Source organism: Labeo rohita, chromosome 10, assembly GCF_022985175.1.
Source record: "Labeo rohita strain BAU-BD-2019 chromosome 10, IGBB_LRoh.1.0, whole genome shotgun sequence".
Classification (NCBI taxonomy): Eukaryota; Metazoa; Chordata; class Actinopteri; order Cypriniformes; family Cyprinidae; genus Labeo; species Labeo rohita.
Genome location: NC_066878.1, coordinates 13,279,429 through 13,306,558, shown reverse-complemented (window position 1 = coordinate 13,306,558; position 27,130 = coordinate 13,279,429). Strand labels below are relative to the sequence as shown.

The following is a 27,130-nucleotide window of genomic DNA, read 5'->3' as shown; positions in this document are numbered from 1 at the left end:
TTTTGGGCATTACGTGTTTAAACAGCTTTAATGCTTTTGAGGCTTTGTCTTTAAAGGCAAACCTGTAATCTGTAAAATTAGCATGACATGTTTTTTTTTTTTTTTTCCATTGCTAGGAAAATTAGTTGATTATTACAGCACTTTTAAGTGTACAGGATGGTTATTGCGTGTTTGTCTTAGTATCTATAGTTCTGTAGATATGTTTTATCCTTTAATCAAGTCCAAATAATGGAAAGCACTGCAGTTTCAGTACTGGGACATTCCATAGCTTTTATTATTGTTGTTTCCCGTTTTTAACTCTAAGGGCCGCTGTTGATTTGTAGAAACGCAAGTAGGTGATCGCCTGTGGTTGGTGGAGCTGTGCTGATGCTGTGGAGGAGACTACAGAGAGTCGATGAAGAGAGAGGGTCACTAGCAAACGAACTGGATTAATTTGTGGATATTTTGATTATAGAACATCCTCTACAGTTTGTAATTTGAATACTTAACATATAAAAATGTTTGTGATTAGAGCATGTAGAAGGATTCTTTGTTACCAATCGCGAGGACAGCCTCTTGGGTCATGTTTTCTTATGGAGGGTCTTATTCATCATGGCTGCTTGTTCGATCTCTAACATAAACGCACAGATTCGTTACTCCGTTCCAGAGGAAATGAAGAAAGGGTCGCTTATCGGGAATATAGCTCATGATCTTGGTCTGGATGTTCAAAGACTGCGCTCGGGTCGGGCTCGTATCGTGTCTGGCGACAGCACCGAGTACATAGAGCTGAAAACAGACAAAGGGATTTTGGTTGTAAAGGAGCGAATTGACCGAGAGCAGCTTTGCGCTGAAACCACTCCGTGCAGCTTCACATTTGAAATAATACTTGATAATCCGATGGAATTACATCATGTTACGGTGGAAATACTGGATGTAAACGATCACTCGCCAACATTCCCTAAAGATGAAATTAATCTTGAAATAAGTGAATCGGCCACACCTGGAGCCCTTTTTTTACTGGGAGGCGCAGATGATCCTGATGTAGGTCTAAACGCACTACAAAGTTATATAATGTCACCTAATGATTATTTTATTCTGAAACAACACTCACGTCCCGATGGAGTTAAATATGCTGAAATGGTGCTTCAGAAGCCCCTAGACAGAGAGCAGCATCCACGACTGTCTCTCATTCTCACAGCAGTCGACGGAGGAAACCCTCATAGATCTGGTAATATGAAAATAGAGGTAAATGTTCTAGATGCAAATGACAACGCACCAGTATTCAACCAATCAGTTTATAAGGCAACAATAGCGGAAAATGCACCTAAAGGAACTTACATTACAACTGTTAATGCAAGTGATGCGGATAGTGGAATGAACAGTTTGATTTCATACAGTTTTGCTAATTTGAAAGGAAACATACATGAAGTTTTTGAAATAGATGAAAAAACAGGTGTTATTACTTTAACGGGGGTGCTTGACTTTGAAAAATCAAAAAAATATGATATTGGCATCGAAGCCAAAGATCAGGGTGGTTTAGGAAACTCTGCTAAAGTCATAGTTGATTTACTTGATATAAACGACAATGCACCCTATATAAGTGTTATGTCATTTTCAAGCTTAGTGAGTGAAGACGCACATGCTGGCACCACTGTTGCTATTTTCAGTATCAAAGATCTAGATGCAGGAGAAAATGGCCACGTTGACTGTATAGTAGATCGAAATTCTCCATTTAAATTACAGTCTTCGCTGCGGAATTATTACACTTTAGTGACAGATGCTGCTTTAGATCGTGAACGTGTGGCAGAATACAATATAACTATCACAGCTACAGATTCAGGGTCTCCTGCGCTTTCTAGTCAGAAAACGTTAAATCTGAAAGTATTGGATGTTAATGACAATCCCCCAAGGTTTCAAAAGAGTGTTTACACTACATATATTACTGAAAACAATCAACCTGGTTTGTCCATATTTACTCTGAGTGCTCAAGATGATGACTGGAACCAGAACGCTCGTATTTCGTATCTTCTAGAAGAGACTACAGTGGGTGGCTCCCCTCTTTCCTCTTTTATATCAGTAAATGCTGACAGTGGAGTGGTTCACGCACTGCGCGGTTTTGACTACGAGCAAATGAAAAGTGTTCGTGTTTGTGTGAAAGCGCAAGATGGAGGATCTCCACCTCTCAGCACTAATGTGACTTTGGACATTATAATCCAAGATCAGAATGACAACGCTCCTCAGGTTCTGTATCCAGTACAGACTGGTGCTTCTGTGGTGGCTGAGATTGTGCCTCGTGCTGCAGATGTTGGATATCTGGTCACTAAAGTGGTGGCTGTTGATGTGGACTCTGGACAGAATGCCTGGCTCTCCTATAAACTACAGAAAGCTACAGACAGAGCGCTGTTTGAAGTGGGTTTACAGAATGGAGAAATAAGAACTGTGCGACAAGTGACTGATAAAGATGCGGTCAAACAAAAACTGACTGTTGTTGTGGAGGATAACGGACAGCCCTCTCGCTCAGCTGTGGTGTCCATTAACGTGGCTGTGGCTGACAGCTTTCCTGAAGTGCTGTCTGAGTTCACAGACTTTACGCACGAAAAACAATTTGACGAGAACTTAACTTTTTATTTAGTTCTTGCACTGGCTGCTGTTTCTTTCCTATTTATCACTTGTGTGGTTGTCATAATATCAGTAAAGATCTACAGATGGAAACAAACTCGCTTCTTATATCAGTCCAATCTGCCTGTTATTCCGTACTATCCACCGCATTACGCAGACACAGGAGTCACTGGAACTCTGCCACACGGGTATAATTATGAAGTGTGCATGACGACTGACTCGAGGAAGAGTGACTGTAAGTTTTCGACACTCGGAGGACAACATTTTTTAGTGGTGGACCCGAGTTTCACTGAGACGATGCAGCGCGCAATGAATGAAAAGAAGCTATTAGAAGATCGAGAGGTGCCTGAAATGGTAAGACCATCTGAAAGATAAGGGAAAAATATGATATAATATAATATAATACATGTGAATTTAAAGCAAAAGCGCAGATTATAATAAGCTTACAAAACGTGAATTTTAATTGTTTTGCTGAGGTCTGTCGGGTAAACAAGACGTCTGAGGGGAAAAGTTGTATTTTCAACCTTTAAAAAATGTGATTTTATTATTATTAATTATTATTATTATTATTAGTAGTAGCAGTAGTATAGCTTATATATGTATTATTTGCATTCTGAGTGACTTACCTGGATTATTTGGCAAGATCCCTTCTGAATGACATATTGTGTGTGTGTGTGTGTGTGTGTGTGTTGCTCAGGTTAATATACAGAATTGTGCTGCAGGATTGAGCTATTTCTGAGTATTTCCAAATGCTGTTCATCTTTATCAACTCTATGGGCCGCTGTTGGTTAACAAAAATGTACATGAACACCCTTTTGATTCGCCACTGCTTGTGGTTGGTGGAGCTCAGATGATGCAGACTAGGCAGTTGTGACTGTGACCAAAGAGCGTCGTTGAAGAAGACAGAGATACTGACAAACAGCAGATAAACAAAATTTATTTGTGATTATTTCTGTTATTTAATAGCATCCGCCTTGTAATCGGAATAGTTAAAATGAAAATAATTATATTGAGTGGAAGGCTTTACCGATGGCAAATACAGCCCTTGTATTGTGTTTTCTTATGGAGGGTCTTATTCATCATGGCTGCTTTTTCGATCTTTTACATAAACGCACAGATTCGTTACTCCGTTCCAGAGGAAATGAAGAAAGGGTCGCTTATCGGGAATATAGCTCATGATCTTGGTCTGGATGTTCAAAGACTGCGCTCGGGTCGGGCTCGTATCGTATCTGGCGACAGCACTGAATATGTGGACCTGGAAACAGACAAAGGGATTTTGGTTGTAAAGGAGCGAATTGACCGAGAGCAGCTTTGCGCTGAAACCACTCCATGCAGCTTCACATTTGAAATAATACTTGATAATCCAGTGGAATTACATCATGTTACGGTGGAAATATTGGATGTAAACGATCACTCGCCAACATTTCCTAAAGATGAAATTAATCTCGAAATAAGTGAATCGGCCGCACCTGAAGCTCTTTTTTTACTGGGCAGCGCAGATGATCCTGACGTAGGTGTGAATGCTCTCCAAAATTATATTATGTCAGGTAATGATTATTTTATTCTGAAACAACATTCGAGTCCTGATGGAGTTAAATATGCTGAAATGGTGCTTCAGAAGCCTTTAGACAGAGAGCAGCATCCACGACTGTCTCTTATTCTCACAGCGGTCGACGGAGGAAACCCTCATAGATCTGGTAATATGAAAATAGAGGTGAATGTACTAGATGCAAATGACAACGCGCCAGTGTTCAACCAGTCTGTTTACAGAGCAACAATAGCAGAAAATTCACCTAAAGGAACTTATATTGCAACTGTTAATGCTAGTGATGCAGACAGTGGGACAAACAGTTTGATTGCATTTAGTTTTGCCAATTTTAAAGGGAACATAAACGATATTTTTACAATCGATGAAAAAACAGGCGTTATTACCTTAAATGGTGTACTTGATTTCGAAAAAGCAAAGAAATACGAATTTGGCATCGAGGCCAAAGATCAGGGTGGTTTAGGAAACTCTGCTAAAGTCATAGTTGATTTAATTGACGTAAATGACAATGCACCAACAATAAGTGTTATGTCATTTTTCACTCCAGTGAGTGAGGATGCACCTTTTGGCACCACTATCGCTATTTTCAATGTAAAGGATGTAGATGCAGGAGACAATGGTCACGTTGTCTGTACAACTGATAGAAATACTCCATTTAAACTTATGTCCTCACTCCGGAATTATTACACTTTAGTCACTGATGCTGCTTTAGATCGTGAACGTATGGAAGAATATAATATCACAATCACAGCCACAGACTCAGGATCTCCTGCGCTTTCTAGTCAGAAAACTTTAAATTTGAAAGTATCAGATGTTAATGACAATCCCCCAAGGTTTCAAAAGAGTGTTTACACTACATATGTTGCTGAAAACAATCAACCTGGTTTGTCCATATTTACTCTGAGTGCTCAAGATGATGACTGGAACCAGAACGCTCGTATTTCGTATCTTCTAGATGAGACTACAGTAGGTCGCTCCCCTGTTTCCTCTTTTATATCAGTAAATGCTGACAGTGGAGTGGTTCACGCACTGCGCGGTTTTGACTACGAGCAAATGAAAAGTGTTCGTGTTTGTGTGAAAGCGCAAGATGGAGGATCTCCACCTCTCAGCACTAATGTGACTTTGGACATTATAATCCAAGATCAGAATGACAACGCTCCTCAGGTTCTGTATCCAGTACAGACTGGTGCTTCTGTGGTGGCTGAGATTGTGCCTCGTGCTGCAGATGTTGGATATCTGGTCACTAAAGTGGTGGCTGTTGATGTGGACTCTGGACAGAATGCCTGGCTCTCCTATAAACTACAGAAAGCTACAGACAGAGCGCTGTTTGAACTGGGTTTACAGAATGGAGAAATAAGAACTGTGCGACAAGTGACTGATAAAGATGCAGTGAAACAAAAACTGACTGTTGTTGTGGAGGATAACGGACAGCCCTCTCGCTCAGCTGTGGTCTCCATTAATGTGGCTGTGGCTGACAGCTTTCCTGAAGTGCTGTCAGAGTTCACAGACTTTACGCATGAAAAACAGTATGACGACAACCTGACGTTTTATTTAGTTCTTGCATTGGCTGCTGTTTCTTTCCTATTTATTACGTGTGTGGTTGTCATAATATCAGTAAAGATCTACAGATGGAGACAGTCTCGCTTCTTATATCAGTCCAATCTGCCTGTTATTCCGTACTATCCACCGCATTACGCAGACACAGGAATCACTGGAACTCTGCCGCACAGGTATAATTATGAAGTGTGCATGACGACTGACTCGAGGAAGAGTGACTGTAAGTTTTCTACACTCAGTGGACAGAATGTTTTAGTGGTGGACCCGAGTTTCACTGAGACGATGCAACGCGCAATGAAGGAAAGTAACTTTACGGAAGAGAACAGTCTTTCAGAATTGGTAAGATAGCACCTTAAATACTTTTCTTATAAATTATAGTGTCCATGTACTGCGATTAGGTATTTCGTGGCATATGTTTTTTTTTTTTTTTTTTTTGGATGTTGTTGTTTTTCTTCAGCTTTCGTGGTAATTTTGTGACACTGCAACAACGTTTCAGCACCATTTACTGGACAGCGCCAACTATTATTATTATTATTATTATTATTAATACCTTCTTTGCGGAATGGAATTCAGTAAAATCACAGCTTTACTTTTCAAAGATTGCTTGCTTTATTTATTTGTTTATTTGTTCTTTATAGTAAAATGATATATACTTTAAGTATATATACTTATATAGCATACTTTATCAAAGTGACTTTCACAAAAAAAAAAAAGTTTATTTCACGAATAAAATAAAATTCATTTATTGCTAATTTAAAATACTTAGATTTTTGCATTAACGTGGCACCTGGTTACGAGTTTTTAAACGTATTTATTTATTTTTTAGGGGATACTGAACTTTTAGTTTAGCAAATAACTCTTGTCCTGCTCTTCTGTGATGCATCCCAAACAAACTATTGCAATTCTTAGTTAAGGCTCATAGGGCCGCTGTTGATCAACGCAACGCAGTCTGTCAGACCTACCTACAAAATCCAGTGATGTCAGAGAACAGAGAAGTACAGGATGATCATTCGAAACAATAATTTTGTCGGATAAACTGTAGATGGATATCCTGGTCTTGGTGTAGATTCCATGTTGTGACTTTAGCGTGTAACGTCTTTATATTTTGTAATAAAACCGACCTTAAGGATCTGAAGAACAAGAGAAAATGGCCAGCTCTGTAATGTGGCACGCTACAGCGTATTTTATCATCCTGTTTCAATACTCGGTGAGAGGGCAGATCAGCTATTCCATTCCTGAAGAAATGCCAAAAGGGTCGATCGTTGGAAATATTTCTCAAGGCTTGGGTTTGGATTTAAAAAGACTGAAGTCAGGAAAGGCGCGCATATTTGCTGGAGACAATACCGAATTCGTCGGGTTGAATAATGAGAGGGGGATTCTTCTCACGGAAGAGAAAATAGACCGCGAGGCTCTTTGTGCTAAAACGACTCCTTGCGCTTTACACCTTCAGCTGATTTTGGAAAATCCAATGGAATGGTATGATGTCACAGTGGAAATCATCGACATAAATGATAATACTCCGAGTTTCCCGAAAGGTGAGATTACATTTGAAATAAGCGAGTCTGCTGTAACTGGAGCAAGATTCATGTTGGAAAATGCGATTGATCTGGATGTTGGATCTAACAGTCATCTAAGTTATTCACTGAAACCGACAGATAATTTTGTATTAAGTTTGCAAACTCAAACGGATGGCGACAGAAACATGGAGATGGTGTTACAAAAGGCTCTAGACCGTGAAAACAAAGAGCAGTTGTCTTTGTTGTTAACAGCAGTAGATGGAGGTGAGCCTCAGCTGACCAGCACTGTGCGGATACATGTTACTGTGCTAGATATTAACGACAATCCACCTGTGTTCAATCAGAGAGTGTACAAAGCCACTCTTCCTGAAAATACACCTAAAGACACTGTTATCACGTCCGTCAGCGCTTCTGATGCCGATGAAGGTTCGAATGCGATTATAATGTACTACATGTCCAGCACTGGAGATGTAAACGATTTATTCATGGTTGATGCACGAAGCGGAGAAATAACTTTAAAGGGCTCAGCTGACTTTGAAAAGGCAAGTCGTTATCAATTTAACATACAAGCACGCGACCAAGGAGGACTGTCTGATTCATGTAAAGTTATAATTGATCTCACTGACATAAACGATAACAAGCCAGCAATAAGCATCGTGTCTATGTCAAATTCAATATCAGAGGAGTCTAGACCTAGCACTGTTGTTGCAATGCTAAATGTAAATGATCTTGACTCCGGAATGAATGGCCAGGTTCACTGCTACATTAGTGATAATATTCCATTTGCTATTGCGTCGTCCAGCAGTTTCTTTAGCTTGCAAACAGAGCAGGAATTGGACAGAGAGAGAGAAGCTGAGTACAATATCAGTGTAATATGTACTGATGAGGGAGTACCTGCGCTCTCCAGCAGTGTTTCTCTTCGTGTGCAGATATCAGACGTGAATGATAATGCTCCTGTATTTGAAAAAAGTCACTATGAGGCCTTTGTGCTGGAGAATAACACACCTGGTCTCTCTATATTTACAATTAAAGCCAGAGACGCTGATTGGAATCAGAATGCCCGTGTTTCTTATATTCTAGAAGACAGCACTGTTAATGGAGTCTCTGTCTCATCATATGTGTCAGTTCACCCTGACAGCGGACTGATTACAGCTGTGCGCTCTTTTGACTATGAACAGCTGAAAGATTTCCACTTCCGGGTAAAAGCGCAAGATGGAGGCTCTCCTCCTCTCAGCAGTAACGTGACAGTGAAAATAACTATTCAAGATCAGAATGACAACGCTCCTCAGGTTCTGTATCCAGTACAGACTGGTGCTTCTGTGGTGGCTGAGATTGTGCCTCGTGCTGCAGATGTTGGATATCTGGTCACTAAAGTGGTGGCTGTTGATGTGGACTCTGGACAGAATGCCTGGCTCTCCTATAAACTACAGAAAGCTACAGACAGAGCGCTGTTTGAAGTGGGTTTACAGAATGGAGAAATAAGAACTGTGCGACAAGTGACTGATAAAGATGCGGTCAAACAAAAACTCACTGTTGTTGTGGAGGATAACGGACAGCCCTCTCGCTCAGCTGTGGTGTCCATTAACGTGGCTGTGGCTGACAGCTTTCCTGAAGTGCTGTCAGAGTTCACAGACTTTACGCATGAAAAACAGTATGACGAGAACCTGACCTTTTATTTAGTTCTTGCACTGGCTGCTGTTTCTTTCCTATTTATCACTTGTGTAGTTGTGATAATATCAGTAAAGATCTACAGATGGAGACAATCTCGCTTCTTATATCAGTCCAATCTGCCTGTTATTCCGTACTATCCACCGCATTACGCAGACACAGGAGTCACTGGAACTCTGCCGCACGGGTATAATTATGAAGTGTGCATGACGACTGACTCGAGGAAGAGTGACTGTAAGTTTTCTACACTCGGTGGACAGAATGTCTTAGTGGTGGACCCGAGTTTTGCTGAAACTATGAGTCACACAATCAAGAAAATTAGTTCCATCGACGATCTCGGGTCTGCAGAATCGGTAAGAAAGTTTTGGGACTATTATTTTATTTATTTATTTTTAACTGAAAATTATTATTTTTAATCAAGTTAAGTATAAACATAAATATATAAAAACACTATAGAAAAGACAAAGGAATATTGTTCAAATTCCTGCACTACATCACAGCATTATAACATTCATCCTTGTCTATTAACATAAATGATCTTTAATTACTTTATATGCATTAACACGATTAATTACTTAAACTTGTCGTTAAAGAATTAAACAATACTTACGTTAGTTTTCCTCATTTATTGTTATTTATTTTTTTACCAAAAGTTTCATGAGCAGTTTCAAATCTCTTTATTTTCATTTGCAAAAACGTAACATTTACTGGTAATGTTGTATACAGTTATCTGAGACTGTATCAAACAATAGACTAGAATGCTGTATAACTGCCATGGGTGCTGTTATAGTCATATTTATTTGAAAAGGGACCGGGAAACTCGTATGTTTTTTTTTTTGATGTGCATGACACTGATTTTGAATGACTGACTTATTAACTTAATACATTAACTTTGTGAAGTGTGTTGACAGAAACTAGATGAGTCACAAATTGTATTCTATAAATTAATGGAATTGTTTCCTGATTCCTACTTAAATGTAGGAGAGAGTGACATTTTCCTATGTACTCATTCCTTAGAATGTTCTGGTCGTGGACAAAGATCTGACTGATATTATGCAGTGCCTTAAATGGAAGAAGAAAGGGAAAAATAAGGTGAGAAAAAAAACAGTGTGATATCTGATGCAGGCCCACATGTAGACAACATGTTAACACTTGTTAGAGCTAATCACTGAAAACAAATTTAGAACTATTATAAAATAATCATGGCACAGGGCATGCTTTGATACACTTCAGCACCACTTGTACTGAACAGCGCCTCATGTGATGAAGTCTGCTACTAAAGAGGACTATGTCTTCTTTATTGTGTTGTAATGTAACCTAAAAAGTTTACTTATTTAAATTCATTGATTTGGCAATTTTTATTTTCATCCTATATTATTAGTCTTTTCATTTAATCAGCAATTTGTCCTGCAGCATAGATCGTATGGTATTTATACATATAATAATAACTGGTTTTATTTGCAGTGTGATATAGGCCTAGAAATTATATTCGTTGATAAAATGCGTTGCATGTATAAGTTTAAAACTTGATATGCAGTTCCTTATTTACACTCAGAGGGCCGCTGTTCGTCGACAAATGGAGGAGAAACTGTGTATTTCACAGACCCACCCCCAGCATCACATAATATCAGGGAGAAAAAGAAAATACAGTAGTCTCATCAAATTGTTTTCTATTTTTCTTCTACTCAACTCGTCGTCAATGCGGAGTTAATGTTTGCACTTGGAATTTCATATATTTAGAGGATACACGGATTGACTGTTGTATTATTTTTGAGTCGTCTGTGCAGCTGAGACAATGTCTGGCCTGATGCAATGATACGGCATTCGTTGCTGTTTTTGACTCTTCTGATTCAAATAGCGCGAGGACAAGTCAGTTACTCCATTCCTGAAGAAATGGCAAAAGGATCGATGGTGGGAAATATTGCGCATGATTTGGGCTTGAATTTACAACGATTAAAATCAGGAAAAGCGCGAATATTTACCAGAGACAGTACGGAATACATCGAACTGAACAGAAACACTGGATTGCTGCTTATCAGAGAGAAAATGGATCGCGAGTCTCTTTGTGCAAAAACAACTCCTTGTGCTTTGCATCTTCAAATGATTTTGGAAAACCCGATGGAATTATACACGATTACAATAGAAATCACGGATATAAATGATAACGCTCCGAGTTTCCAGAGAAAAAGGACTTTAGATTTGAGATCAGCGAATCGGCGGTGGCTGGTGCTGGTTTTATGCTCGGGAGAGCTTTCGATGCGGATGTAGGAACAAATGATCTTCAGAAGCTACTCGCTTAAACCGAGTGATCAATTCCGGCTTGAATTGCACAATCAGGCAGATGGTAGTAAAAACGTCGAGATGATTTTACAAAAACCACTTGATAGAGAAACGCAAAGCTCATTTACTTTGTTGTTAGAAGCTTTTGATGGAGGCGATCCGGTGCTCTCTGGCACTGTACAGATACACATCACTGTGTTAGACAATAATGATAATGCTCCTGTTTTTACACAAAAGGTATATAAAACCACCATAACAGAAAACGCACCAAAAGGCACTATATTAACAGTCGTGAGCGCGTCTGATGCAGACGAAGGATCCAACAGTGTAGTGACGTACTACATATCTGACACAATGAACAAAAATTTGGCAGGACATGTTTTTTATTAATGAAAAAAAGTGGTGAATTAATATTAAATGGTCAGGTTGACTATGAAAAGGTGAGCCATTATGAACTTAATATTCAGGCAAAAGATCAAGGAGGACTTTCTAATGCATGCAAAGTAATTATTGATGTTCTAGACATTAATGATAATTCACCTAGTATTAATATTCTGTCTAGTTCCCATTCCATATCTGAAGGCTCAAAGTCTGGTACTGTTGTTGCAATGCTAAATGTTGATGATCTTGATTCAGGTGTAAATGGCCAGGTTCAGTGTGTCATAAATGACAATATTCCCTTTTCATTACATCTCAGTCTAGTAATTTCTTCAGCTTGCAAACAGAGCAGGAATTGGACAGAGAGAAGGAAGCTGAGTACAATATCAGTGTAATATGTACTGATGAGGGAGTGCCAGCGCTCTCCAGCAGTGTCTCTCTCCGTGTGCAGATATCAGATGTGAATGACAATGTCCCTGTCTTTGAGAAAAGTCACTATGAGGCCTGTGTGCTGGAGAATAACACACCTGGTCTCTCTATATTTACAGTTAAAGCCAGTGATGCTGATTGGAATCAGAATGCCCGTGTTTCTTATATTCTAGAAGACAGCACTGTTAATGGAGTCTCGGTCTCATCATATGTGTCAGTTCACCCTGACAACGGACTGATTACAGCTGTGCGCTCTTTTGACTATGAACAGCTGAAGGATTTCCACTTCCGGGTAAAAGCGCAAGATGGAGGCTCTCCTCCGCTCAGCAGTAACGTGACAGTGAAAATAACTATTCAAGATCAGAATGACAACGCTCCTCAGGTTCTGTATCCAGTACAGACTGGTGCTTCTGTGGTGGCTGAGATTGTGCCTCGTGCTGCAGATGTTGGATATCTGGTCACTAAAGTGGTGGCTGTTGATGTGGACTCTGGACAGAATGCCTGGCTCTCCTATAAACTACAGAAAGCTACAGACAGAGCGCTGTTTGAACTGGGTTTACAGAATGGAGAAATAAGAACTGTGCGACAAGTGACTGATAAAGATGCGGTCAAACAAAAACTCACTGTTGTTGTGGAGGATAACGGACAGCCCTCTCGCTCAGCTGTGGTCCATTAACGTGGCTGTGGCTGACAGCTTTCCTGAAGTGCTGTCAGAGTTCACAGACTTTACTCATGAAAAACAATATGACGACAACTTGACATTTTACTTAGTTCTTGCACTGGCTGCTGTTTCTTTCCTGTTTATCACTTGTGTAGTTGTGATAATATCAGTAAAGATCTACAGATGGAGACAATCTCGCTTCTTATATCAGTCCAATCTGCCTGTTATTCCGTACTATCCACCGCATTACGCAGACACAGGAGTCACTGGAACTCTGCCACACGGGTATAATTATGAAGTGTGCATGACGACTGACTCGAGGAAGAGTGACTGTAAGTTTTCTACTCTCGGTGGACAGAATGTTTTAGTGGTGGATCCGAGTTTTGCTGAGACGATGCAGCGTGCAATCAAGGAAAATAACGGTTTGGAAAGTGATTGTTCGACATCGGTAAGAACAATGCTTCACATAACAAACAAAATAAATAAATAAAAAAAAAATGTATGAAAACATTGTTAAATTATATGAAACATTAATGTTAAACATTATTAACATGATCTTTTTTTCATTATCTGTAGCTGTAATGCTAAAGTGTTGATTTAGATAAAGTTCAGCACCACATCTTGGACAGCGCCATAGTCTTGCCATCAGAATAAGTCTTATTTATTTTTATTTTTTGTTTTGTTTATTATTATTATTATTATTATTATTATTATTATTATTTTAATAACATTGCTACTACTATTATTTATTTATTTTCTTTTTTCACGAAAGTTTCGAAAAACCCATATCTGCCAAAATTTAATTTGCGATTTTATTTGTAGTGCTCGGATTAGACTCACAGGGCCGCTGTTTGTCAACGCACCACATTGTCTGTGTGTATTTTAAACCCTGCCCCATCATCCTATGTTCACAGTGAGAGAAGGAAAGGGAAGACGTTTTTAGATCGCTCATTATTGTTGAGTGTTTTGAAACAAATGGTACGATTTGTACTTACACGGATTAAAAGAGCTTGAATTTACAAATTTCACTTTATAAGACATCACTTCGAAAACGTTGAGAACCTTTTTTCTCTGTGGTCTGTCGGTGATAACGAAGAAAAATATGCCTGGTGTCGTGATGTGGTCCTCGGTATTTTTTCCTTCGTCTTGCTTCATTCGGCAAGAGGGCAGGTCAGTTACTCCATTCCAGAAGAAATGGCTAAAGGCTCCACTGTGGGAAATATCGCGCAGGATTTGGGTTTGGATTTACAACGACTAAGGTCAGGAAAAGCGCGCATATATACAGGCGATAGTACTGAATACATTGGTCTCAATAAAGACACTGGTTTGCTTCTCATCAAAGAGAAAATGGATCGCGAGTCTCTTTGTGCAAAAACGACCCCGTGCGCTTTGCACCTTCAGATGATTTTGGAAAACCCAATGGAATTATACACGATTACGGTTGAAATTATGGATATAAACGATAATCCTCCCACTTTCCAGAAAAAGCGAATTGAGTTTGAAATAAGCGAATCGGCTGTAACCGGGGCGAGATTCATGTTAGAGAGAGCCGAGGATGCGGACGTAGGAATTAATGATCTTCAAAGCTATTCTCTTAAACCGACTGATAATTTTATTCTTGAACTGCACAGTCAAGCAGACGGCGATAAAAATGTCGAAATGATTTTGCAAAAACCCCTTGACAGAGAAAAGAAAGAAGTGGTTACCTTATTGCTAACCGCTTTTGACGGGGGTGATCCGCAGTTATCTGGAACTGTTCAAATACATGTTACTATATTAGATGCTAATGATAATGCTCCTGTGTTTACGCAAAAGGTATATAAAGCCATTTTAACTGAAAATGCACTGAAAGGGACTAAATTGACCACAGTCAGTGCTACTGACGCAGACGAGGGATCTTATGGTCATGTGACATACTACATTGCAAGCACTGAAGGGACTGGGCGAAACATGTTTATTATTGATCAACATAGTGGCGAGGTAACTTTAAATGGCCTCGTTGACTTTGAAAAAGCAAGTCGATACCAGCTTGATATTCAGGCTAAAGATCAAGGGGGACTATCTGATTCATGTAAGCTGATTATTGATGTGTTAGACATTAATGATAACAAACCAGTGATAAGCTTACTTTCTATGTCAAGCTCTGTGTCTGAGGACTCCACACCCGGCACAGTTGTTGCTATGATGAAAGTAGATGATGCAGATTCAGGTGTGAATGGCCAGATTCATTGCATCATAAACAACAATATTCCATTTGTTCTTACATCACCATCTAGCAATTTCATCAGCCTGCGTATAGAGCAGCAGCTGGACAGAGAAAGAGATGCTGAATACAATATTAGTGTCACATGCTCTGATCAGGGGGTGCCCGCACTCTCCAGCAGCACCTCTCTGTTTTTACAGATATCAGATGTGAATGACAATGCTCCTGTCTTTGAGAAAAGTCACTATGAGGCCTGTGTGCTGGAGAATAACACACCTGGTCTCTCTATATTTACAGTTAAAGCCAGTGATGCTGACTGGAATCAGAATGCTCGTGTTTCTTATATTCTAGAAGACAGCACTGTTAATGGAGTCTCGGTCTCATCATATGTGTCAGTTCACCCTGACAGCGGACTGATTACAGCTGTGCGCTCTTTTGATTATGAACAACTGAAAGATTTTCACTTCCGGTTGAAAGCACAAGATGGAGGCTCTCCTCCGCTCAGCAGTAATGTGACAGTGAAAATGACTATTCAGGATCAGAATGACAACGCTCCTCAGGTTCTGTATCCAGTACAGACTGGTGCTTCTGTGGTGGCTGAGATTGTGCCTCGTGCTGCAGATGTTGGATATCTGGTCACCAAAGTGGTGGCTGTTGATGTGGACTCTGGACAGAATGCCTGGCTCTCCTATAAACTACAGAAAGCTACAGACAGAGCGCTGTTTGAAGTGGGTTCACAGAATGGAGAAATAAGAACTGTGCGACAAGTGACTGATAAAGATGCGGTCAAACAAAAACTGACTGTTGTTGTGGAGGATAACGGACAGCCCTCTCGCTCAGCTGTGGTGTCCATTAACGTGGCTGTGGCTGACACCTTTCCTGAAGTGCTGTCAGAATTTACAGACTTTACACATGAAAAACAATATAATGACAATTTGACTTTTTATTTAATCTTGGCTCTCGCAGTGGTCTCCCTGCTCTTCATAGTCTCAATTATATCAATAATATCAGTCAAAATCTACAGATGGAGGCAGAATAAGCTATGTTATAAATCTGGGGCAAATCTACCTGTAATTCCATATTATCCTCCAGTCTACGCGGACGGCACATTGCAGCATGTGTATAATTATGAAATGTGCGGCACCACTGATTCAAGGATGAGTGACATGAAGTTTGTCAGGCCCTACAGCCAGAACACACTGGTGAGCCAGAGTCGTTTGGGGACAGTTCAGAGAGAAAAGAAGGAGCAGGAGGTTGATGACCTGATTTTAGAGGTGAGACCTTGTTTGATGTTTTAACATAATCTCATTTCAAAGTAATGGAATCCAGAAAGTGTAGATCTAAAACAGTGTTTTCGTTGTGCTGTGTTTCAAACATTGATTTAATTTCTCCACTATTGTCCTTTTTGTTTTTTTTGTTTTTTTTTAAATCAAACGTTGGCTTGTACAGTGACTCAAAAAAATATTTGGACTTGTATAAATCACAAACGTAAATGCAATATATAACAATATAAAAGCAACTAGAATTTATTTCAACAAAATATATCACAAACACTTTTCTTACTTTTTGTGCTTTTTAAATCAGGCTTAATTGTATCATGCTTTGATATTTTGTGCCCTGTTATCCTCAGTATTATAAATGATTCATAGCAGACAGGGTTTGTTCCAGCAAGGCTGCTGCTATAAGTCCTGTGCCATAATAAATAAGTAAATACATACATACATAAATGCTGCCCTTGACAATTTTACAAATTTTCTTTCCATTTCAAATATTTAGTTTTTGTCTTTAGTCAGGGTTTTATACATGTTCACAGTATTGTAATGGCATTTGTCAAAGTTACCAATAATGATGTGTTGATAGCTTCTGAATCTGTTGCTATTTCCAATCTCATCCTTCTTGAACTCAAAGCTGCTTTCAATACTGTTAATCATAGTCTTTTACTTACCCTACTTGACAGAGTTTTTGGTGTATTGGGAACAGCTTTAAACTGGTTTAAATACTATTTTACGGACCATTCTCAGTACATTTCTGGTTACAAGTATGAGATTAGATCTGTGTACTGGTGTTCCTTAGGGCTCAGTTTTAGGCCTTTTATTGTTCAGTATTTACTTGTCACCACTTGGGCATCAGTTGTGATTGCTTGGTCTTCACTATCACCTGTGCTGACAATACTCATATCTATTAATACTCAAAACCTAGTGAAAACATTGATGTCTGTTATCTGACTATATTGCTGTGATAAAAATACATGGATAAATAATAATTTCCTCTTTCTGAATAGTGGTAAAACCAAGTCTTACTTAGTGGTTCCTGTCATAATTTTTTTAAAGTTGGTTTTCTGTTTCTGTCTGTTGATGGCTCAGTTTTGGAAACTAAAATTAAGAAATTTGACATCTTTGTCAGTCTTGCATTTGATCATTTTGAACAGAGCAGTGTTAAAGCATTCTTTTTTCATCTTAGAAGTAAATTGCATCCTATGCTACATTTCTCTAGACTGGCAGGAAGGTTGAAAATTTATTTTTTTGTTTCTCAGAGTACTGCAATTCATTCTTTGAAGAATTTCTAAATCTAATTTAATAAGCCCCAATTGTTTGCTCAGGCTGCCAAAGTTAAAAATATCTGAAATAGTATCTCTGAATACAGTTAATTATGTAGATGGTATATAAACAAAATATAAAGTTACATAAATTGTGATGAATCAGATGATACAGATTGTCATTTAATATTTAAATTAACTTGATTACAAAAATGACCTCTTTAGTTTATATTTTTACACAGAGCCTTAAGACTTTGACTGACACCTCAGGAATGCCAAGGTCATGTATGATACGGATTTCCAACAACACCCCTAAATAATGTTTATAACTGAAAGCTCTGTCCAAGTCTTCCAACCTGTAAAGCATTTGTCACAACTCTCTTTGCCCCCTCACACTTACACTCTTTCACTTTGTGTCATTTTACATAACCCAAGGCATACATTTTATATGCAGGATATTTAACTTTTTTTGTAAGTCCAGAATAGTATTTCCATTAAATTACTATTCTGTAGTGCTGTATTTGGACTCTAAGTGCCGCTGTTCAACCTATATTGCCTTTCTGAGGTATGCTTTTATCCCTCCCTTTAACAAAACCCAAAGCCATGGCATAATTCAGACACCATCAACAACTAACATTGGATACTACATAACAGACAGCCATCCGATTCGTATCCAGGTTCTGTAAGACGAACCAGGACGTAATTTGTTGGAAACACATTTTATCGCACATTTTGCTTTTTGAATGCTTCTGCTCGGTCTTTGTTGATCAAAAATGGAGTCGGGAGGAAAAGGCTGGCGTTATGGGTCGCTATTCTTCTATACAGCGTGCGCTTTGGCTTTATTTTCCCCTCGCGTGACCGGACAGATTCGTTATTCTATACCTGAGGAAATGCCAGTGGGCTCGTTTGTTGGAAATATTGTCTCGGACCTTGGGCTTGAGCCGAAGAGACTGATTTCAGGAAAAGCGCGTGTTTTCACCGCAGACAGCAGTGAGTACATTGGTCTGGACAAGGAGAACGGACATCTGGTTGTTAAGAATAAAATAGACAGAGAAGAGCTATGCGGAGAAATGTCGGCCTGTAGTGTGAGTTTTGATGTCATTTTTGAGAATCCGATGGAGCTTTATCGAGTTACAGTTGACATACAGGACATAAATGACAACAGTCCTGTTTTTCCGAAATCTAGAATTGAGAAGGAAATCAGCGAATTAGCGGTTCTAGGTGCGCGATTTCCATTAGAGAGCGCAATAGATCCAGATGTGGGAGTGAACACGCTACAGAAATACACTCTTCAACCCACCGATCATTTTAAGCTGAATGTTCAGAATGGCGCTGGTGGTAACAAACATGTCGAGATGGTTCTTCATTCTCCTCTCGATAGAGAAAAGAAAAAGCATCATAATTTGATTCTCACGGCTTTCGATGGTGGAAAACCACAAAGGTCCGCAACTGTGCAGATAAATGTCATTGTTCTTGATGGAAATGATAATGCGCCCGTGTTTAGCCAGTCCTCTTACAAAATGTCAGTTTTTGAAAATGTTGCCAAAGGCACAGTCGTGACTAAAGTAATTGCGACTGATGCTGACGAGTCTAGTCACGGCATTCAATATTATTTTGAGCACGTGACTTCTACAGTGAAAGCTTTGTTTTCAATTAATGCGGATTCTGGTGAGGTCAAAGTCATAGGTGATATAGATTACGAAAAACACAAACAGTTTACAGTCCAAGTCAAAGCTAAAGATCACGGAGGTTTGACAGACTCTAGTGAGATAATTATTGACGTCATTGACGTAAACGATAATGCGCCCAAAATTACAGTAATGTCTTTTGCCAGTGCAGTATCTGAAGACGCAGCACCTGGAACTGTTATAGCAATGATAAATATTCAGGACCTGGATTCAGGTGACAACAGTAAGATTACATGTTCTATTGATATGAACTCTCCATTTAAAATCATATCATCATTAACTAATTATTACAACCTGGTGACAGACTCAGAACTAGACAGGGAACAAACAGCAGAGTACAATATCACTATAACTGCTGTAGATGGGGGAAACCCACCTCTTTCAAGTAAAGAGATTTTAAACCTAAAAATATCTGATGTGAATGATCACGCACCTCAGTTTGAGCAGGAATCATATAATGCCTTCATAGCTGAAAATAACCCTCCATCTACAACTATTCTGACTGTCAAAGCAGTCGACATGGACTGGGGGCAAAATGCGAAAGTTTCATATTTTCTTATCGGTGGAGATTTGAACGGAGCACCTCTGGCCTCTTACATCTCCATAAATTCAGAAAGTGGAGTGATATATGCAGAAAAATCATTTGATTATGAACAGCTGAAATCATTCAAAATGCAAGTGAAAGCTCAAGATGGGGGCTCACCGCCTTTATCCAACAACGTGACTGTAAACATTATAATCCAAGACCAGAATGACAACGCTCCTCAGGTTCTGTATCCAGTACAGACTGGTGCTTCTGTGGTGGCTGAGATTGTGCCTCGTGCTGCAGATGTTGGATATCTGGTCACTAAAGTGGTGGCTGTTGATGTGGACTCTGGACAGAATGCCTGGCTCTCCTATAAACTACAGAAAGTTACAGACAGAGCGCTGTTTGAAGTGGGTTTACAGAATGGAGAAATAAGAACTGTGCGACAAGTGACTGATAAAGATGCGGTCAAACAAAAACTCACTGTTGTTGTGGAGGATAACGGACAGCCCTCTCGCTCAGCTGTGGTCTCCATTAATGTGGCTGTGGCTGACAGCTTTCCTGAAGTGCTGTCAGAATTTACAGACTTTACACATGAAAAACAATATAACGACAATTTGACTTTTTATTTAATTTTGGCTCTCGCAGTGGTCTCCCTGCTCTTCATAGTCTCAATTATTTCAATAATTTCAGTCAAAATCTACAGATGGAGGCAGAATATGCTCTTTTATAAATCTGGGGCAAATCTACCTGTAATTCCATATTATCCTCCAGTCTACGCAGATGGCACATTACAACATGTTTATAATTATGAAATGTGCGGCACCACTGATTCAAGGATGAGTGACATGAAGTTTGTCAGGCCCTACAGTCAGAACACACTGGTGAGCCAGAGTCGTTTGGGGACAGTTCAGAGAGAAAAGGATCAGGAAGTTGATGACATGATTTTAGAGGTGAGACCTTGTTTTAAAACCATCTCATCAGGCTTCATTTAATAAGAGCCCAAGGAATATTGTAACAGTTTTTGTCTTAATGTCTATTACTCAGTCTATTACATCATTTTCCCACCTTTATTCACAACAGTTTGAAATTGTTTTTACATCTGCATCTTCTCCCTAAAAAAAAAAAAAAAAAGGAAATAACTGGAAAAATTTGAACAACAGGTTAACAATAAATAGCAGATAGTGAGTGTGCATTAGTCACTCTCACAGTTGTGTTGTAGGTAAAATGTAGGTCTATAAATTGTGGCATTTTGTGCAGTCCAGTAGTAGTACACTGGAAATGTATTTCTATTCATTAATTTTTAATTTAGGTGAATGGTTTCAAGAGATGTTTTATATAAAATTAGATAAGAGAAACAGCTGAATTAGTTATGTTCTGTACCGTACATTTACTTGATTGAAAATCAGATGGTAAAGCAGATGTGAACTGCTTATTTTTCATAGACTATAATAATAATAATAATAATAATAATTATTATTATTATTATTATTATTATGTTCTATAAATTCTTTACACCATGTTACAAATGATGCTGTCACCTCAGGAAGATGATGGTCATGTATGATGTTGATTTCACCACTGTATGAAATTAAAGGGATAGTCCTCTCAGAAATTAAAATTCTGTAATTATTTTGTTCACCCTAATGTAGTTTCCAAATCCATGTGACACACTTTATTTTGTGGAACTTAACAAAAGATTTTTTTTATTTTTATTATTATTTTTTTTTTAAATAAATCTCTACATCTGTGTTTTTATACCCATACAGTGAAAATCAGTGGGCCCCAGTGTTATTTGGTTTCTAACATTCTTAAGAATATCTTCTTTTGTATTCCACAAAAGACAAAAAAATTTACAGGTTTGGTACCACATGAGGGTGAGCAAATTATTACATAATTTCCGTTTTGGGAGGAATATTCCTTTGATAACTAGTTAAACTGTCTGCCCTGTTTGAGGTTCTCTAATTTTTAAAGCATTTGTCTCAGTTCTCTTTGCCCTGTCTGACTTTGCTCTTTTAAGGTGTGGCATATTATCAGAGTGCATAACTTTTATATGGGATGTTTAACTCTTTTTGAAGTTTAAGACCTTGATAGTATTTTCCCCCATGAAGTGGCCAATTCGTAGTACTGTATTTGGACTCTAAGTGCCGCTGTTCAACATATTAAGCAAGTGTGTGTTTTTATCCCTCCCCTTAACAAAACCCAAAGCAATGGCACAAATTCATACATCATAAACCGTTAACCTTGGATGCTACATAACAGAGAGCCAAAACACGTTCTCCTTCGTTGCCAGTTTCTTCAACGCACATGAAGACGCAGTGTGCTGGAAAAATATAATTAATCGCACATTTTGCTGTAAATGCTTCTGCTCGGTCGTTGTTGATCAAAAATGGAGTCGGGAGGAAAAGGCTGGCATTATGGGTCGCTATTCTTCTATACAGCGTGCGCTTTGGCTTTATTTTCCCCTCGCGTGACCGGACAGATTCGTTATTCTATACCTGAGCAAATGTCAGTGGGCTCGTTCGTTGGAAATATTGTCTCGGACCTTGGGCTTGAGCCGAAGAGACTGATTTCAGGAAAAGCGCGTGTTTTCACCGCAGACAGCAGTGAGTACATTGGATTGGACAAGGAGAACGGACATCTGATTGTAAAGAATAAAATAGACAGGGAAGAACTATGTGGAGAGATATCAGCTTGCAGTGTGAGTTTTGATGTCATTTTTGAGAATCCGATGGAGCTTTATCGAGTTACAGTTGACATACAGGATATAAATGACAACAGTCCTGTTTTTCCGAAATCTAGAATTGAGCAAGAAATCAGCGAATTAGCGGTTTTAGGAGCTCGATTTCCATTAGAGAGCGCAATAGATCCAGATGTGGGAGTGAACACGTTACAGAAATACACTCTTCAACCCACCGATCATTTTAAGCTTAATGTTCAGAATGGTGATGACGGCAGTAAAAATGTCGAGATGGTTCTTCATTCTCCTCTCGATAGAGAAAAGAAAAAGCATCATAATTTGATTCTGACTGCTTTCGATGGTGGAAAACCACAAAGGTCCGCAACTGTGCAGATTAATATTATTGTTCTAGACGTCAATGACAACGCGCCAGTGTTTAGCCAGTCGTCTTATAAAACAGCAGTTGTTGAAAATGCTCCTAAAACCACAGTCGTAATAAAAGTCAGTGCAACCGATGCTGACGAGTCTAGTCATAGTATTCAGTACTATTTTGAGCACGCGACATCTATGGTGCAAACGTTATTCTCTATTGATGCGGATTCTGGTGAGCTTAAAGTCATAGGTGATATAGATTATGAAAAACACAAGCAGTTTAAAATCAAAGTCAAAACTAAAGATCACGGGGGTTTGACAGACTCCAGTGAGATAATTATTGACGTCATTGATGTAAATGACAACGCACCAAAAATTACAATAATGTCATTTTCCAGTGCAGTATCTGAAGACGCAGCACCTGGAACTGTTATAGCAATGATAAATATTCAGGATCTGGATTCAGGTGACAACAGTAAGATTACATGTTCTATTGATATGAACTCTCCATTTAAAATCATATCATCATTAACAAATTATTACAACCTGGTGACAGACTCAGAACTAGACAGGGAACAAACAGCAGAGTACAATATCACTATAACTGCTGTAGATGGGGGAAACCCACCTCTTTCAAGTAAAGAGATTTTAAACCTAAAAATATCTGATGTGAATGATCACGCACCTCAGTTTGAGCAGGAATCATATAATGCCTTTATAGCTGAAAATAACCCTTCATCTACAACTATTCTGACTGTCAAAGCAGTCGACATGGACTGGGGGCAAAATGCAAAAGTTTCATATTTTCTTATTGGTGGAGATTTGAACGGAGCACCTCTGGCCTCTTACATCTCCATAAATTCAGAAAGTGGAGTGATATATGCAGAAAAATCATTTGATTATGAACAGCTGAAATCATTCAAAATGCAAGTGAAAGCTCAAGATGGGGGCTCACCACCTTTATCCAACAACGTGACTGTAAACATTATAATCCAAGATCAGAATGACAACGCTCCTCAGGTTCTGTATCCAGTACAGACTGGTGCTTCTGTGGTGGCTGAGATTGTGCCTCGTGCTGCAGATGTTGGATATCTGGTCACCAAAGTGGTGGCTGTTGATGTGGACTCTGGACAGAATGCCTGGCTCTCCTATAAACTACAGAAAGCTACAGACAAAGCGCTGTTTGAAGTGGGTTTACAGAATGGAGAAATAAGAACTGTGCGACAAGTGACTGATAAAGATGCGGTCAAACAAAAACTCACTGTTGTTGTGGAGGATAACGGACAGCCCTCTCGCTCAGCTGTGGTCTCCATTAATGTGGCTGTGGCTGACAGCTTTCCTGAAGTGCTGTCAGAATTTACAGACTTTACACATGAAAAACAATATAACGACAATTTGACTTTTTATTTAATCTTGGCTCTCGCAGTGGTCTCCCTGCTCTTCATAGTCTCAATTATTTCAATAATTTCAGTCAAAATCTACAGATGGAGGCAGAATAAGCTATTTTATAAATCTGGGGCAAATCTACCTGTAATTCCATATTATCCTCCAGTCTACGCAGACGGCACATTACAGCATGTTTATAATTATGAAATGTGCGGCACCACTGATTCAAGGATGAGTGATATGAAGTTTGTCAGGCCCTACAGTCAGAACACACTGGTGAGCCAGAGTCGTTTGGGGACAGTTCAGAAAGAAAAGAAGGAGCAGGAGGTTGATGACGTGACTTTAGAGGTGAGACTCTCATAAGTGTTCATTGCAGCAGCAGGAGTTTAAATCTTAAAGTGCTGTACTCCAAGTTATTTACTTAAAAAACATACATGTTAGCAGAGGTTGATATGAATATATTGTTTTGTTTTGAGAAACAAGACTACTAGTTTAGTATCTCAAACACGTCACAGTATTGGTGCAAAGTGAACTCTCTTCCACCCACAAACACCCACACACACTCTGCTATTCTGTGTTGACACTCTTTTTGTTATTCTCAGGCTTTCATGAAGAGATTATGTGACATACATACAGCTTTCATTACAATACAAAACATGAAACATTTTTTAAACTAATTTTGCATGGCTGCTTCATTTCAAAACTGAATATAACATTTAAAAAAAAAAAAAAAAAAAAAGTAAAAAGTTTTTGTAAGTAGTTACAGTGATTTTGACAGATTCTGCCATACGGTTGCCAAGGCTTTAGCTGGATTTGCCATAATAATTGCTTCAATGATTACTCATTTTTATATTTTTCCCCTGGGCAAGTGATTCCACAGAGCTGTAGTTAGCAAGGGTCTGTAATAATGCAAAACTGATTTATGCAAATTTAAAAAAAAAAAAAAAAAGGGCATCGACTGATGCAGAATATGTGTGTGTTTTTTTACCACATCTATCAGTTTTGACGATATGCTACATCATCTGAAACAACTAAAAAAAATTATAATTACTCATGAGGCCATAGTACTGTCCATAGTCTGTATCAGATATAGGCTCCTACTCAATTTACTGTTTGTATTTTTAGTCCCTCTCTTTCAGTCAAATCTCTCTGTCCCTCAATGCTGAATAGAAACCCTGCACAGTAAGCTCTTGTGTGTTAGAGACATACTAGCCACACACTGCCACAAATTGTCTTTATACAGAGAAAAAAGCAGGGCATTACAAACCCTTGTTTCTGCCCATGCCTAAACAGTTACTTATACCCGATGAAGAGTAAAAGACTGAATGTGTTATTCCTCTAATGCTTTCTGCTTTGCTTTCAATACCTTAATTGTGTACTTAATGCATCCAAATTTTAAATCAACCCCCTTAATCCCCTTAAAGATGCAAGATGAACATTACAGGGTGATTTTACTGTTATTACAGCTGCTGGAGGTCTAGGTGTGGGTTTTGCATTAAACTCCTAGAGACGCTGGGAGTGGCTTCTCTGCAGTGAGCATGCAGCTCACAGATATCTGTAACACTATTTATCATCAAATGTGTGTCACAGCTGAAGCATTAATCCTGTCTCTACAGACCACTGTGCAGTTTCATAAATATTACATTTTATATTGAAAAAAATGGACAACAATCCCTTTCTGTGACTTTTACCTTATGCCAAAACACAAACAAAACACTGAAGAGTGAACTGGAATAGTAATTTGTTTATCATAGTGACCCTCTTCCCTTGCACTAAAATGGTATCCTCACATTACAAACAACTATTTAGTACATAAAGTGATCGGTACAAACATACTATAGTGAATTTTACATCAAATTAGAAGCACAGAATCAATGTGAGTAAAGCTCAGACAGCACATGAAATCTGTGCTGGTGTTTTTGAGAATGCTGACTCTCAGCCAGGGGGGGAAGGAGGGGCCTTTTCTCACTGCAGTGAGATTCTTTGTCCTGGTTTTGCCTCCTCAAACCTGCTTGCGTCTGTATGTGCCTACATATGAGCTGCAAACAGAGTGATACTGTGAATAAGTCAAAAATTAGATTGTATATTTTTTATTTTATTTTAGTGCACACATATTTGCGGGTCCTTACATATGTCATCTAAATATTTATATGCAGTGCTTAAAAAAATCCCTCTTATTTTGTTTCTTTTGCTTGCTTCTGTTTGTTCGGACAGCTTGAACACAACCCACACCCCACCTACAGATATGCATATCCATACGCTCTCTTTCTTCTCTGACACACATATTACTCCCTGGACAACATGCGTTTCTATGACAACAGACTGAGTCAGACCATTCAATTTCTTCCTTAGGGGGGGTCAGGGCTTGTCCATGTGTTTATATGTTAGGGGGGGACCCTTATCTGTCTCTCCCATGCTCCCTCTTGTGCTCAGGAGAAGTGTTTACCATTATCAGTGTCATCATTATAGATATAGCTTACTTGTTTTCTTAAAATTGTAAATATTGCACGATAACCATTGGTAAAAGGATTGATTTTTGGCATTTGTTGCATATTGCTCATGTGATTACATAAAAAATCTGAACCAATTGTTGTGCATCATAATTGATGTATTAGTTATATATATGGCATCATAAAATAAAATTAGAAAAAGTATAACATTCTATTTTAGAAATTTTAACTTCACTTTCAGTCCCTCAGCTTGTGTGTGTTATAATAGTTATTTGTTTTGTGTGTTTGTTCCGTGAACAAGCGAAATCACCAAAAAAAATGTGGAGAAAAAAATAGAAATAGATATGTTTTTATAACTACTAAGCATGTTTTTTTTTCTCTCCTCTTTTATGTGACACATCTCACCTCTTCCCCTGGCTTTCACCAACAAGGTAAGAACAAATTCCCTTTTCTGTGTAAAAAAAAAAAAAAAAAAAAAAAAAAAAAATGTTTATGCCTCTTACATGCAATGCTTAGTGTTACATATCAACAGAGCCAACAATTTCTTTTTGTTTTTCTTTCATATGCAGGGTACAACTGGGCTCAATGCACGTTTGATATTTCTCTCTAAATGCTAAACAACACAACCACCACCTGTTTGTCACTATATGCACCA

General features: G+C 38.7%; 2 pseudogenes; both read left to right on the top strand.

The window, feature by feature from the left end:
- The window catches only part of LOC127171682 (protocadherin beta-7-like), an 83,027-nt pseudogene that overhangs the window by 20,029 nt on the left and 35,868 nt on the right, over positions 1–27,130 (top strand).
- On the top strand, positions 10,696–11,629 carry LOC127171692 (protocadherin gamma-B4-like; annotated as a pseudogene).